This window comes from Caretta caretta, chromosome 1 (assembly GCF_965140235.1).
Source record: "Caretta caretta isolate rCarCar2 chromosome 1, rCarCar1.hap1, whole genome shotgun sequence".
NCBI classification, from domain to species: Eukaryota; Metazoa; Chordata; order Testudines; family Cheloniidae; genus Caretta; species Caretta caretta.
Window position 1 is genome coordinate 206,871,117 of NC_134206.1, and position 15,778 is coordinate 206,886,894.

General features: G+C 49.5%; 1 protein-coding gene across 5 annotated transcripts in view; it reads right to left on the reverse strand.

Moving 5' to 3' along the window:
* Nucleotides 1–15,778, reverse strand: part of GPR156 (G protein-coupled receptor 156) — a 78,216-nt gene that overhangs the window by 42,949 nt on the left and 19,489 nt on the right. Inside the window, exons 1-2 of one of the 5 annotated variants that reach the window (XM_075119085.1) lie at nt 10,190–13,139; nt 9,099–9,289 (exon numbers count right to left, since the gene is read on the reverse strand). The exons of the other annotated variants lie outside the window; for them this stretch is intronic. The gene's annotated coding sequence lies outside the window, so the exon portion shown is untranslated. Of the gene's footprint in view, nt 1–9,098; nt 9,290–10,189; nt 13,140–15,778 lie in introns of those variants that run through there. 5 annotated transcript variants of the gene reach the window in all.

Sequence of the window (15,778 nt, forward strand, 5' to 3'; positions counted from 1 at the left end):
CAAAGCAGGCTTTGCGTTCCAGTGCACTGCTGCCCCTTCGCAAGGGAAGAGGATTCTTCAAACTTTCCAAGGTCCTAGCCTCTCAAAAACACTTTCACACTATTATGTAAATGGATTCAGTGCTGTTTCCATGAAAGCTGGTCACCAAGGACAATTAGCACTCATTAGCATGCAATAAAGTGCTGATGTGAATATTGCCAAAAGGCAACAGCCATCTCATTTGCTCTCCTTCCTCTAATTAGAACTCGTGGAAATCACACTGCTTCCTTTCATGAAAGCCCAGGAAAGCAAGGAGCATCAATCAAGTTTCAGAAAGCTGCCAGGCGAACAGGAGATGATGGCTTCTTTAAGGCCCCAATGATAAGTCCAACATGGCAGCCCCCAGCAGCAGAACTCCATGTGACAGTGGCGTGGAACAGGGGTGGGGCAGGGACCATAGCCCTCCCACTTTTTGAAAGTGGACAGGCCTGTCCCATCCACTTTTCCCCACAGCAGCCCCAGCCCCAGCCCCCCGGCCAGGCCAGCAGCTGGTGTGGGCCATTCAAACCCTCCACCTGCCTGCAATGAAGAGGGGCTGAGAGCAGCCCCTGGCCCATGTCCTTGCCCAGCCCAGGGCAGGTGGAGGTGGAAGGTCTGCGACTTCATGCCAGCTCCCCACAGCTGCCTGCCCAGCTCTTCCCAACCTGCCTCTGGCCTGGGAGGGGGACCTCAGAGCCACAGCCTGGCCTTGGGATGAGCCGCGCAGGCAGCTGTGGGGAGCCTGGGTCCCTCCGCCTGCCCTGAGTTGGGGCCCAGGGCCAGGGGCTGCTCTTGGTAGACCCCTCCCACTGCAGGCAGGTGGAGGGGCTGCATCGCAGCTCTCCACAGCTGGCTGCAAGTCTCTTATCATGGCTGGATGGTGGCTCCGAGGCCCCTCCCACGGCCAGAGCCAGGTCGGGGAGAGCCATGTGGGCAGCTGTGGGGAGCCTGCGTCCCTCCACCTGCCTTGGGCAGGGTTCTGCTTTTGGCCCCACCCCAGCTTCTGGCTTGGCCAGGGGCGGGACCTCTGGGGAAGAGGCAGGGCCTCAGGGGGGGAAGAGGAGAACGGGGCCTCGTGGGTGGGGGCACCTGCCCCGCCCCCTTTTGGGAAGGCTCTGACGCCCTTGCTATGCAATGGCCAGTGTTGCAGTGCAAATCACATCACTCCACAGTAATAATTAGGGCTGGTGCACTGACACTTGCAGTTCACTGTTGCACTCGGCTCCAATCAGGAAGCTCAGACGGCCATCTTGTCAGCTCTCATACACAAAACAGGGCTGTCACATCAGTGAGAAGCCCCAGAGTGTTGCACGAAGTGGTGGTAGTGATGCAGCAGCTGGTGCCCTTCCTCCAAGTTGGCGTTGAATCATAGAATCTCAGGGCTGGAAGAGACCCCAGGAGGTCACCTCGTCCAACCCCCTGCTCAAAGCAGGACCAATCCCCAATTTTTGAACTAATGCTGCAATGTGCCAGGTTAACAACAGTGAGTCAGGTTTATGTGCAGGTATCTGTGTTTTCTGACGGGGACTGTGATGGGTCATGTGCCCCACACTACCCCATAGGGGGTTAATAGAGCCCTAGGGAGTCTGCGCGGGAGGCAGCCAATTAGAGAGGGGCTGCAAGAAGCAGCCAATCAGGGCTGGGCTGGCCCATATAAGAAGGGCTGCAGAGCTAGCAGCTTCAGTCACTCCCTGTAGCTTTAAGAGGGAAAAGTGGTTGCCTTGCAGGAGCTAGCCCTTTGACAGAGCAGTGCTGGGCAGGATCAGGGGAGTGAGAGTGAGCTGACTGCTGGCATACTGAGGCCCTGAGACATGGGCGGAGAAGGTGCTGGGGCTGCCGGGAAGTAGACTAAGGGGTTGGAGGGGGAATGCAGCATGTGGCTGCCATCTACAGGGTCCTGGGGTCAGGACCTGGAATAGTGAGTGGGTGCAGGTCCCCCTGGCCCCAACTCACCACTGGGGAAGTGGCTGGACAGTGGACTGCCATTCCCACAGAAGTGGGGACAGGGCTGGCTCTAGGTTTTTTCTGCGCCAAGCTCTGAGAGCACAACTGCCCAAGCAAAAAAAAAAAAAAAGTCCAGAATGCCACCCCTGGAATTATTCTGCCCCAGGTATGTGCTTGCTTTGCTGGTGCCTAGAGCTGGTCCTGAGTGGGGAGCGCAGCACAGCCGGAGGGCTGCATCATGAAGAGGATGCTGTAGTCCTGGGACATCCAGCAGAGGGCGTCACAGTGGTGAGTCACACCTGTCAAATGGACACAAAACTAAAGCACGTCTATTGTTTGTGAGTTGTCTTCCCCCCACTCCTTTTCTGGGCTTCTGTCACTTTGATATATTTACACGAATATAGCTGAAAGGGTTTTGATACTGGAAACCCATAGTCTCCAATTTCAGGCCACGTCTACACTACAGACCTATATCGGTATAACTACGTTGCTCAGGGGTATGAAAAATCCACACCACGAGCGATGTAGTTATACCAATCTAACTCCCCCATGTAGACAGAGCTACGCCGACAGGATGGCTTCTCCCATCGACATAGCTACTGCCTCTTGGGGAGGTGGATGAACTACGCTAACAAGAGAAAATTTCCCCTTGGTGTAATAGCCTCTTCACTTAAGCACTTCAGCTTCTAAGGCTATGTCTACACTACGAAATTAAGTCAAATTTATAGAAGTCGGTTTTGTAGAAAGCGTTTTTACACAGTCAATTGTGTGTGTCCCCACAAAAATGCTCTAAGTGCATTTAGTTGGCATTTAGTTGGCAGAGTGTGTCCGCAGTACCGTGGCAACAGTCGACTTCAGGAGCGTTGCACTGTGGGTAGCTATCCCACAGTTCCTGCAGCTCATTTGAGTCCATTTGAATTCTGGGTAGAAATCCCAATGCCTGATGGGGCAAAAACATTGTCGCGGGTTGTCATAAATATAAAGGGAAGGGTAAACCCCTTTAAAATCCCTCCTGGCCAGAGGAAAAATCCTCTCACCTGTAAAGGGTTAAGAGCTAAAGGTAACCTTGCTGGCACCTGACCAAAATGACCAATGAGGAGACAAGATACTTTCAAAAGCTGGGAGGAGGGAGAGAAACAAAGGGTGTGTCTCTCTGTTGGTATGCTGCTTTGCTGGGGATAGAACAGGAATGGAGTCTTAGAACTTTTAGTAAGTAATCTAGCTAGGTATGTGTTAGATTATGATTTCTTTAAATGGCTGAGAAAAGAATTGTGCTGAATAGAATGACTATTTCTGTCTGTGTGTCTTTTTTGTAACTTAAGGTTTTGCCTAGAGGGATTCTCTGTGTTTGGAATCTAATTACCCTGTAAGGTACCTACCATCCTGATTTTACAGGGGTGATTCCTTTACTCCTATTTACTTCTATTTCTATTAAGTCTTCTTGTAAGAAAACTGAATGCTTTTTCATTGTTCTCAGATCCAAGTATTTGGGTCTGTGGTCACCTATGCAAATAGGTTTGGTAAAAATCCTCACCATTCCCAGGAAGTGGGGTGCAAGGGTTGGGAGGATTTTGGGGGGAAAGACGTGTCCAAACTACATTTCCCAGTAAATCCAGTTAGAGTTTGGTAGTGGCAGTGGTTATTCCGAGGACAAAAGATAAAATTAATTTGTACCTTGGGGAAGTTTTAACCTAAGCTGGTAAAAGTAAGCTTAGGAGGTTTTCATGCAGGTCCCCACATCTGTACCCTAGAGTTCAGAGTGGGGGAGGAACATTGACACGGGTGGTTCTGGATACATATAGTCAGGCACCCCCTTCCCTCCCTCCCTCCATGAAAGCAACGGCAGACAAGCATTTTGTGCCTTTTTTCCTGGGTTACCCATGCAGACACCATACCACAGCAAGCATGGAGCCCGCTCAGCTCACCGCATGTCTCATGCATGCTGGCAGACACAGTACTGCACTGCTACACAGCAGCAGCTCATTGCCTTTTGGCAGCAGACAGTGCAGTATGACTGGTAGCCATCGTCGCCGTACTCCAAGGTGCTCTTTTAGCCGACCTCAGTGAGGTTGGTCAGGGGCGCCTGGGCAAACATGGGAGTGATTCAGCCAGGTCATTTCCCTTTTAAGTTTAGTCTCATGGCAATTCAGTCCTGCCGGCAGTCCTACTGCACCGTCTTCTAATGAGCAGCCAGGAGACTATGATGGCCAGCAATCATACTGCACCGTCTTCTGCCAGCAAGATGTATAAAGATAGATGAAGTGGATCAAAACAAGAAATAGACCATATTTGTTTTGTATTTATTTTCTCCTCCCTCCCACTATAAAAACAACGACCTGCTAAACCCAGGGTTTTGAGTTCTATCCTTGAGGGGGCCATTCTGTTTCTCCTTGATGCAAAGCCACCCCCTTTGTTGATTTTAATTCCTTGTAAGCCAACCCTGTAAGCCATGTCGTCAGTTGCCCCTCCCTCAGTCAGCAACGGCAGACAATTGTTTCATGCCTTTTTTTTTCAGCGCAGATGCCATAGCACTGGGACATGGAGCCCACTCAGATCACCGCGGCAATTATGAGCACTATAAACACTGCGCACATTATCCAGCAGGATATGCAGAACCATAACCTGCAAGAAAAGCAAAACCAGGCGAGGAGGAGGCGACTGCAGCGCGGTGACAAGAGTGATGGGCACATGGACATAGAATTCTCACAAAGTACGGGCCCCTGCAATGTGCACAACATGGTGTCAACTGGGCAGGTTCATGCCGTGGAACGCCAATTCTGGACCCAGGAAACAAGCACAGAGTGCTGGGACTGCATAGTGTTGCAGGTCTGGGACAATTCCCAGTGGCTGCGAAACTTTTGCATGCGTAAGGGCACTTTCATGGAATTTTGTGATTTGCTTTCCCCTGCCATGAAGCACAAGAATACTAAGATGAGAGCAGCCCTCACAGTTCACAAGCAAGTGGCAATAGCCCTCTGGAAGCTTGCAACGCCAGACAGCTACCGGTCAGTTGGGAATCAATTTGGAGTGGGCAAATCTACTGTGGGGGCTGCTGTGATGTAAGTAGCCAATGCTATCACTGAGCTGCTGATATGAAGGGCTGTTTAAAAATAGCCAGAGCGGCGACAAACCAGCTGAGCGGCACACAGCAGGAGTTTGCCTGGGAGTTCGCCTGGAGTGAGCCCAGTGAGGCTTACATCTTGCCAACTTCTCTGAGGAAGCTCATAATAGGAAGGTGATATGGAAGGGGGGGGGGTTCAGCTGTTGTGACCTGCACTGGATGTGCCATGTTTGTCTTTCTTCTACAGGACAGAAGCGACTTTGTCTGTACAAAGTGCAAGCTGATCTCCATATTGGAAGAGAAGATTGAAGGTCTGGAGCAACAGATAACGACCCTGCGTTGCATACAAGAAACAAAGGATTTTCTGGACAAAAGTCAGGATAGGCTTCTACGGGCACAAAGCTCTAAAGATTTAGAGCAGGTGGCACAGAGGAGCCAAGAGGCCAGTGAACAAGCTTGGCAACATGTGACCTCCAGAAGAAGAAGGGGGAATGTCTGGGTTCCAGCAACGCGGACACAGGTAACTAACCGCTTTCATGTTCTCTCCACAGGTAACATTGCGGAGAGTGGACCAGATGATATGTCTGGGGGGAGAAAGCAGAAGGAGACTCCGCTGGTTGGAAGGTATGAGATGCACTGTCCTGAGATGGGGGGGTTCCACAACCACCACTCCCAAGAGAAGGAGGCGGGTGGTGGTGGTCGGAGACTCTCTCCTCCGGGAGACTGAGTCATCTATCTGCCACGCTGACCGGGAAAACCGAGAAGTCTGCTGCTTGCCGGGGGCTAAGATTTGCGATGTGACGGAGAGACTGCCGAGACTCATCAAGCCCTTGGATCACTACCCCTTCCTGCTTCTCCACGTGGGCACCAATGATACTGCCAAGAATGACCTTGAGTGGATCACTGCGGACTACATGGCTCTGGGAAGGATAAAGGAGTTTGAGGCGCAAGTGGTGTTCTCGTCCATCCTCCCCATGTAAGGAAAAGGCCTGGGTACGGACCGTCGAATCGTGGAAGTCAATGAATGGCTACGCAGGTGGTGTCAGAGAGAAGGCTTTGGATTCTTTGACCATGGGATGGTCTTCCATGAAGGAGGAGTGCTGGGCAGAGATGGGCTCCACCTTACAAAGAGAGGGAAGAGCATCTTTGCGAGCAGCTGGCTAACCTAGTGAGGAGGGCTTTAAACTAGGTTCACCAGGGGAAGGAGACCAAAGCTCTGAGGTAAGTGGGAAAGCGGGATACCGGGAGGAAGCACAGGCAGGAATGTCTGTGAGGGGAGGGCTCCTGCCTCATACTGAGAATGAGGGGCGATCAGCAGGTTCTCAAGTGCTTATATACGAAGGCACAAAGCCTTGGAAACAAGCAGGGAGAACTGGAGGTCCTGGTGATGTCAAGGAATTATGATGTGATTGGAATAACAGAGACTTGGTGGGATAACTCACATGACTGGAGTACTGTCGTGGATGGTTATAAACTGTTCAGGAAGGACAGGCAGGGCAGAAAAGGTGGGGGAGTAGCACTGTATGTAAGGGAGCAGTATGACTGCTCAGAGCTCCGGTACGAAACTGCAGAAAAACCTGAGTGTCTCTGGATTAAGTTTAGAAGTGTGTGCAACAAGAGTGATGTAGTGGTGGGAGTCTGCTATAGACCACCAGACCAGGGGGATGAGGCTTTCTTCTGGCAGCTCACGGAAGCTACTAGATCGCACGCCCTGATTCTCATGGGTGACTTTAATTTTCCTGATATCTGCTGGGAGAGCAATACAGCGGTGCATAGACAATCCAGGAAGCTTTTGGAAAGCGTAGGGGACAATTTCCTGGCGCAAGTGCTAGAGGAGCCAACTAGGGGGGGCGCTTTTCTTGACCTGCTGCTCACAAACCGGGTAGAATTAGTGGGGGAAGCAAAAGTGGATGGGAATCTGGGAGGCAGTGACCATGAGTTGGTTGAGTTCAGGATCCTGACACAGGGAAGAAAGGTAAGCAGCAGGATACGGACCCTGGACTTCAGAAAAGCAGACTTCGACTCCCTCAGGGAACGGATGGCCAGGATCCCCTGGGGGACTAACTTGAAGGGGAAAGGAGTCCAGGAGAGCTGGCTGTATTTCAAGGAATCCCTGTTGAGGTTACAGGGACAAACCATCCCGATGAGTCGAAAGAATAGTAAATATGGCAGGCGACCAGCTTGGCTTAATGGTGAAATCCTAGCGGATCTTAAACATAATAAAAAAAACCTTACAAGAAGTGGAAGTTTGGACATATGACCAGGGAAGAGTATAAAAATATTGCTCGGGCATGTAGGAATGATATCAGGAGGGCCAAATCGCACCTGGAGCTGCAGCTAGCAAGAGATGTCAAGAGTAACAAGAAGGGTTTCTTCAGGTATGTTGGCAACAAGAAGAAAGCCAAGGAAAGTGTGGGCCCCTTACTGAATGAGGGAGGCAACCTAGTGACAGAGATGTGGAAAAAGCTAATGTCCTCAATGCTTTTTTTGCCTCTGTTTTCACTAACAAGGTCAGCTCCCAGACTGCTGCGCTGGGCATCACAACATGGGGAAGAGATGGCCAGCCCTCTGTGGAGATAGAGGTGGTTAGGGACTATTTAGAAAAGCTGGACGTGCACAAGTCCATGGGGCCGGACGAGTTGCATCCGAGAGTGCTGAAGGAATTGGCGGCTGTGATTGCAGAGCCATTGGCCATTATCTTTGAAAACTCGTGGCGAACCGGGGAAGTCCCGGATGACTGGAAAAAGGCTAATGTAGTGCCAATCTTTAAAAAAGGGAAGAAGGAGGATCCTGGGAACTACAGGCCAGTCAGCCTCACCTCAGTCCCTGGAAAAATCATGGAGCAGGTCCTCAAAGAATCAATCCTGAAGCACTTGCATGAGAGGAAAGTGATCAGGAACAGCCAGCATGGATTCACCAAGGGAAGGTCATGCTTGACTAATCTAATCGCCTTTTATGATGAGATTACTGGTTCTGTGGATGAAGGGAAAGCAGTGGATGTATTGTTTCTTGACTTTAGCAAAGCTTTTGACACGGTCTCCCACAGTATTCTTGTCAGCAAGTTAAGGAAGTATGGGCTGGATGAATGCACTATAAGGTGGGTAGAAAGCTGGCTAGATTGTCGGGCTCAACGGGTAGTGATCAATGGCTCCATGTCTAGTTGGCAGCTGGTATCAAGTGGAGTGCCCCAAGGGTCGGTCCTGGGGCCGGTTTTGTTCAATATCTTCATAAATGATCTGGAGGATGGTGTGGATTGCACTCTCAGCAAATTTGCGGATGATACTAAACTGGGAGGAGTGGTAGATACGCTGGAGGGGAGGGATAGGATACAGAAGGACCTAGACAAATTGGAGGATTGGGCCAAAAGAAATCTGATGAGGTTCAATAAGGGTAAGTACAGGGTCCTGCACTTAAGACGTTGAGGCAAATAGCGTGGCCGCTGATTAGGCCCAGCCAGACACCAGGGTAGTTAAAGTACAGGAGGCGCGGTGCGCATCAGAGAAGCTTTGAAAACCAGTTTCAGGAATGGCTATGGTGTGACAGTTCAGTTTGGTTCTCCTTGATGGAAACCTCCACTGGTTTCACTCTACTTTCCTATAAGCTTTGCACCCTCCTCTCTCCCCCTCGATCACAGCTTGCAGAGGCAATTAAGTCATTGTTGCTTCACGTTCATGCATTCTTTATTTATTCATCACACAAATATGGGGATAACTGCCAAGGTAACCTGGGAGGGGTAGTGGAGGAGGGAAGCACCAAGTGGGGTAGTGGAGGAGGGAAGGACATGGCCACACAGCACTTTAAAACTTATTGAATGCCAGCCTTCTGTTGCTTGACAATCCTCTGGAGTGGAGTGGCTGGGTGGCCAGAGGACCCCCCCACCGTGTTCTTGGGCATCTGGGTGAGGAGGCTATGGAACTTGGGGAGGAGAGTGGTTGGTTACACAGGGGCTATAGCGGCAGTCTGTGCTCCTGCTGCCTTTCCTGCAGCTCAACCACATGCTGGAGCATATGAGTTTGATCCTCCAGCAGCCTGAGCATTGACTCCTGCCTTCTTTCAGCAAGCTGACGCCACCTACCATCTTCAGCCTGCCACCTCTCCTCACGGTCATATTGTGTTTTCCTGCGACTCTGAGATTGTCTGCCTCCACGTATTTTGCTATGCTCTGTCAGTGTGGGAGGACAGCATGAGGTCAGAACATTTCATCACGAGTGTGGTTTTTTCGCCTTCTAATCTTCGCTAGCCTCTGGGAAGGAGAAACATATGCAGCTGGTGGAGGAAAAAAAAGGGAGAGTGGTAGCTAAGAAGACCCATTTTATAGAACAATGGGTACACTCTTTCATGGTAAACCTTGCTGTTAACATTACATAGCACATGTGCTTTCATTACAAGGTCACATTTTGCCTCTTATTGAGGGTATGCCGGTTTGGTGTGAGATCACTCAGCAAGGGCCAGGCAGCAGAATTTGGCTTGCAGGCAGCCATGGTAAGCCCCAGTCTTTTGGCTTCTTTAACCTTCTTAACATGTGGGAATAGCTGCAAACAGCAGTGCCCCCATTTCACATACGAAGTAGCTGTTAGGTTGGCCATTTAAAAGGAGGGGCTGCGGTTTCCAGGTTCATGTGCAGCAGAAACCCAACTAACCCCCCCCTCCCCCAATTCTCTGGGATGATTGCTTCACCCCTCCCCCCACCGCGTGGCTAACAGCGGGGAAGATTTCTGTTCAGCCACAGACAAACAGCCACCTCTGAATGTCCCCTTAATAAAATTCCCCTATTTCAACCAGGTGACCATGAATGATATCACACTCCTGAGGATAACACAGAGAGAGAAAGAACGGATGTTGCTTGAATGCCAGCAGACACCAGGACCACACATTGCCATGCTTTCTTATGCAATGATTCCAGACTACGTGCTGCTGGCCTGCCGTGGTAAAGTGTCCTACCATGGAGGACGGAATAAGGCTGCCCTCCCCAGAAACCTTTTGCAAAGGCTTTGGGAGTATATCTAGGAAAGTTTCATAGGGATTTGCCTGGAGGATTTCCGTTCCATCCCCATAACCATTAACAGACTTTTCCAGTAGCTGTACTGGCCCCGAATGCCAGGACAAATTAATCATTAAACGCACTTGCTTTTAAACCATGTACAGTATTTACAAAGGTACACTCACCAGAGGTCCCTTCTCTGCCTTCAAGGGCCGGGAGCCTGCCTTGGGTTGGTTTGGGGGGTACTGGGTCCAGGTCCAGGGTGATAAACAGATACTGGCTGCCGGGGAAACTGGATTCTCCGCTTCCTTGCTGTAAGCTATCATCTTCCTCGCCCCCAAAACCCGCTTTCGAGTTGCCTCCCACTCCTTGGACAGAGTCAAAGCACAGGGTTGGTGTAGTGGTGGCTGCACTCCCTAGAGTGGCATGCAGCTCATCATAGAAGCGGCATGTCTGAGGCTCTGAACTGGAGCGGCCATTTGGTAGGCTTGCCTGAGCTCCTTAAGTTTCACACGGCACTGCTGCGGGTCCCTGTTATAGCCTCTGTCCTTCATGCCCTTGGAAATTTTTTCAAATATTTTGGCATTTCGTCTTTTCGAACGGAGTTCTGCCAGCATGGACTCATCTCCCCACACAGCGATCAGATCCTGTACCTCCCGTTCGGTCCACGCTGTAGCTCTTTGGCAATTCTGGGACTACATGGTCTCCTGTGATGATGAGCTCTGCATGGTGACCTATGCAGGTGAGCTCACCACGCTGGCCAAACAGGAAATGAGATTCAAAAGTTCACAGGGCTTTTCCTGTCTACCTGGCCAGTGCATCTGAGTTGAGAGCACTGACCAAAGCGGTCACAACTGAGCACTCTGGGATAACTACCGGAGGCCAATACCATCGAATTGGATCCACGGTACCCCAAATTCAACCCGGCAAGGCCGATTTCAGCGCTAATCCCCTCGTCGGGGGTAGAATAAAGAAATCTATTTTAAGAGCCTTTAAGTCGAAAAAAAGGGCTTCATTGTGTGGAGGGGTGCAGGGTTAAAAGGAGATAACGCTGCTAAATTCAAACTCAACTCATAGTGTAGACCAGGCCTAAGAAGTTCTCCGAAAGTGACAAGAATGTCAAGGTTTTTGGTTATGCCCATTAGGCTTGTTAGGAAACAATAATCTAGAGGGGAAGGGAAACGAGTGAAGTCATTACCGGTTGGGGAGAGGAGTGTAGCTTGTGGGTGGATTCAACAAGCATTGGATTTTGTGAGAGGAGTCACAGATTGTTAGGAGGGCTCAGTCAACTAGCATCTAGACAGTTCTGGAAGATGATCAGGGCATCTGGGAATGTGAGTTTTACATTAAACCGGTTCGCTTACCTTTCTTTGTTTGTTTTTTTTTCCTCAGTCTTCAGTGTTGAATTCACTAGACTGCAGTTTCTCAGCCTTAACTGTAGTACATGTGAAAGCTGCTGCTCAATACAGCAAATGGATTAGCATTTAGTTATTACCAAACATCAGCGTCTGAATGTATCTAATTCAGCGTGCCTAAAATTGATGGGAAACGAGTGACTAAGTGGCCTGAAATAATGAACACCAAATTCTTCTAATGTAAAAGTTCATAAGTGTAAGATAGAAAAGATTCATACTCATGAAATCTGCCAGAAATATTTCTTTGGATTCTTCAAGATCAAAGGCATCATTGAACAAAACTTTGTCTACCAAAGTAGAAGAACAAAACTATGATGAATATGAAGATTCTGCAAATAAGACATTTTCAGTGCCCTCATTCTCATCAAAGAACAGCTGGAATGATCATTTAAATCCCTGTTCCAGGCTGTATCAAAGCTCTCAACTTCATTAAAGAACAGTCTCTTTTTGCCTTTAAAACCACCCAAAATCAAGGATCAATCTGTAATTATGTTGTAGAACCACACAAAGAGGCAAAAATAAAAACAACTATTTAAAAAAGTTATGATACAAAATACAAGAGTCCAGACAAGACAAAAAATCATGAATCCTGGCTGGTTCCATGCTCTTTTTTAGCATTTAAAATAGAAGATCCAGATTTGATCTGTGTTTGTGAAGAAGTTCAATGAGTCAAAAGGTAGAAAACTGAGGACCTAAAAATCTCAGAAGAGTGAACAGCTGAATTCGGAATTGTGTCAATTTTTAAAAGACCTGCATTCCTGTCCAGCTAGGTCAGCATCAAACAAGTTTTTAGCACAGTCAGACTGATTTAGTTAAAACTTTAATTGGATGCTAAAAAAGCAAGTAACTTGGAAAGAGTGTATTTAATGTCTAAGGAAACAGTACAGAACAATGGAAGATTGCAGTAACTATGCCTACAATGTGAATCACAAGAATATGGGTTTTACATTTCATTTAATAAAACCCTCAGGCCAGGTTTCAGGTTTTTCACTAGGTTTCTGATCTGGCAAAAATCACAACAAACCCAGAGGGATCCTTTCTCTTTTGATTCCCAGGATCCACTGCGGTATTGCCAACCACTCACAAGTCATGAGTCAGGGCCTGCAACAACCATGAGACTGGCTTAAAAATCACAAGATGTGTTTTTAAATAATACATTACAGGGTTTTTTTTTTTAAGTTTGCCTTCTGATATTTAAACCTTCAAGGTTCATGTTTTCAAGCTTTTCTCTGCAACCACTTACATTGTTTTAAAAATAAAAGCTGGAGAATCTCCATGATTCCAGGAGCGGAGACTGAAAGAGGAAAAACATCACCAGATATCCCAAGAGTTGGCAACACTGGAGAGGTCTCATTCCCTACAAACACCAGAGAGCCGCAAACCCTTCACTCTGACTTTACAAGAAATGCAGTGAGGGGAAGTCACCGAGTTACCCTCTGGTGGGAGATATTTCCACATAAATAGGCCCAAGGGACCTCTTTCAATTTTTAAATGTCTTACCCATTTTGCTGCTAATACCCAAGTTTATTAAAACAATTATTTTTTTTAAAATCTAATTTCTTGCCACTGATGCTGCTTGTTTGTTCTTTGCATTTTGCTCAGCTTGGGAAAGTGAAAGCATGCTGGTCAATTTCATTCTGCTTTTAGCCAATTTTCATAGTGAGGGAAGCCCAGCTGCGTTTGGCTTCACTCACTGCAGCAAAAGGTATTAATGTAAAAAAGTGATCATATTTTAATTAGCATTAAAATATAAAATTATCACTATTATTAAGTTCTAGAATGAATAAGACCTAGATAGTCCAGGTCCTTTATCTATCACTCCATGATCTACTGTTTATATTCAGCAATAAAGGATATTTATATGCACCAAAAAAGCGCTCACGTTTTCTGAACCAGGAAGATAATTCTACAAGGCACTAAGCACCCAAATCTCTCGCTCTTTGCACCTTGCAGGATATTTGCCTAATCCTAGTGGTGGTATAGTGATAGGCACATCAGAAATACACAGAGACAGATGGATAGATTCCATAGATTCCCAAAGAAAGAAAACTGGGAAACGAAATTTACAGCAAAAGGAGATTCGGCGCAAAGACTTGCTGAAGCTGATAATGACATGACAAGAATGTATTGGATGGAGAGAACAAGAGTCCCTGGCTCTGTAACTGACTCTAAGCAATTCCATACCCTCTAATCAACCCCTCCCCATAGTGAACCCTCCTGTGGGGATTGCTGAATGCCATGTGTAAGTCCACAGCATGGACTAAATGAAGAAAACAAACTGTAAACAGCTCTGCCTTCCAAAAACAACAGGGAAGCAATGCAGCCCCCAGTGTTTGGATTCTCTTTTCCCATCATGCTGAGATAATCCACAGCTCCAGGCGTCAAGCTTGGCAGAGCTTACAGCACTTTCCCTAAGTATCAGGCAGGCGCTTCACATGCAGAAAGTGAAACAGCAAGAGATCTTACCTAGAGCGGCTCTATTGAAAGAGTTGCTTAGCGGAGGGGTTCTCAACTGCTTCTTTCTGAGGCCCCCCCCACCCCAACATGCTATAAAAACTCCATGGCCCACCTGTAACACAACAATTGTTTTCCTCCATATAAAATCTACGGCTGGCATTAAGGAGTAGGAAGCAGGGAAACTGCCTGGGGGCCCACGCCACAAGGGGCGTCACAAAGTTAAGTTGTTCACGCTTCAGCCCCAGGTGCTGGAGCTCAGGGCCCCAGGCTGCAGTCCTGTATGGCGGGACTTCAGCTTTCTGCCCTGGGCCCTAGCGAGTCTAACGCCAGCCAGACCCCCTGAAACCAGTTCACAGACCAGCGGCCTGTTTTACTGCAGCATTCAGGCCAGGGGCTTGGGATCACTGTTGTTGCAGAGCAGAGGTGGGCAAACCTTTTGGCCAAAGGGCCACATATGGATATGGAAATTGTATGGAGGACCATGAATGCTCATGGAATTGGGGGTTGGGGTGAGTGAGGGCTCTGGCTGGGGGTACGGGCTCTGGGGTGGGGCCAGAAATGAGAAGTTCAGGGTGTGGGAAGCCGCTCTGAGCTGGGGCAGGAGGCGGTTGAAGGTTCTGGCTGGGGGTATGGGATCTAGGGTGGGGCTGAGGGGTTGGGGGTGCAGGAGGGTGCTCCAGGTTGGGACCAAGGGGTTCGGAGAGCGGGAGAGGGATCAGGGCTGGGGCGCAGGAGCGAGTCAGGGGTACAGGCTCCAGGTGGCGCTTACCTCAAGCAGCTCCCAGAAGCAGCGTCATGTCCCCACTCCAGCCCCTACGTGGAGGTGCAGCCAGGCGGCTCGGTGTGCTGCCCCTGCAGCTCCCATTGGCCATGGTTCCCTGCCAATGGGAGCTGTGGGAGTGGCGCTTGGAGCGAGGGCAGTGTGTGGAGCCCCCTGGCTGCCCCTACACATAGGAGCCAGAGGGGGGACATGCCACTGCTTCCGGGAGCTGCATGGAGCCACAGCACGTGCGTAGTGGGGCAAGCCCCAGACCCCGCTCCCCAGTCAGCGGGAGCTTGAGGGCCGGATTAAAATGGCTGAAGGGCCGGATGTGGCCCCTGGGCCATAGTTTGCCCACCCCTGCTGCAGAGGCTGGACCCTAAATGGCTGAGGGCAGGGAGAACTGCATATTATTCAACTGAAAACAAGCTGGACAATTAAGAAGCAGCCCTGACCCAACTTTGCTTGAAAGGCTGCAGGCCATGACACCAGATCTCGTGACCTCAGGGCGGGCTATAGCCATCTCCACCAAGATGTCACTGTTTTCAGCTGAATCACCTGTGCAGTGGGGAAGGGAATCGTGATCACTGCCCCCAAACCCAGGTTAATACCACTTGAGCTATGTTGGGGCTTATTGGCTTTTTTCAGGCCTCAATCAATACAGATACCAAGAGCAAACTAAACTACTAAGATTACTGCACCGCCAAGATCGAATGTGATTGTTCAAATGTTGTCACTGTGCGGGAGGGCACGTGACCTCCCTAGGTGACTTCTCCCCGCCCTGCTCCCAGTCCAGGGGCCCTGCGGTCTCCAGGGGGCGGCCTGCTTCTGCTGCAGCCAGGTGCTCTCCCGGTCAACCGCTGCGCTGCACCGGGCAGGGTCCCAGGTACCATGGCTGGAAGAGGCTCCGGTCCCGCCCCTTCCTCTCCCTGCTGAAGGGGCACTTGACCCTTCATGCCCCTCCCACGAGTCGCCTCTCGTCATGACCCATCACACCGCTGCCGGGCACGTTGCTGAAACACAATGTTGTGATTAAAGGTTACGTTGTGCCAGTGCAATGCCATGAGGCTGGGAAACTTACCATCATGACGGATTCATCTGACCTCAGCGCACAGAACAGAGAACAAGAATACATGCATGCA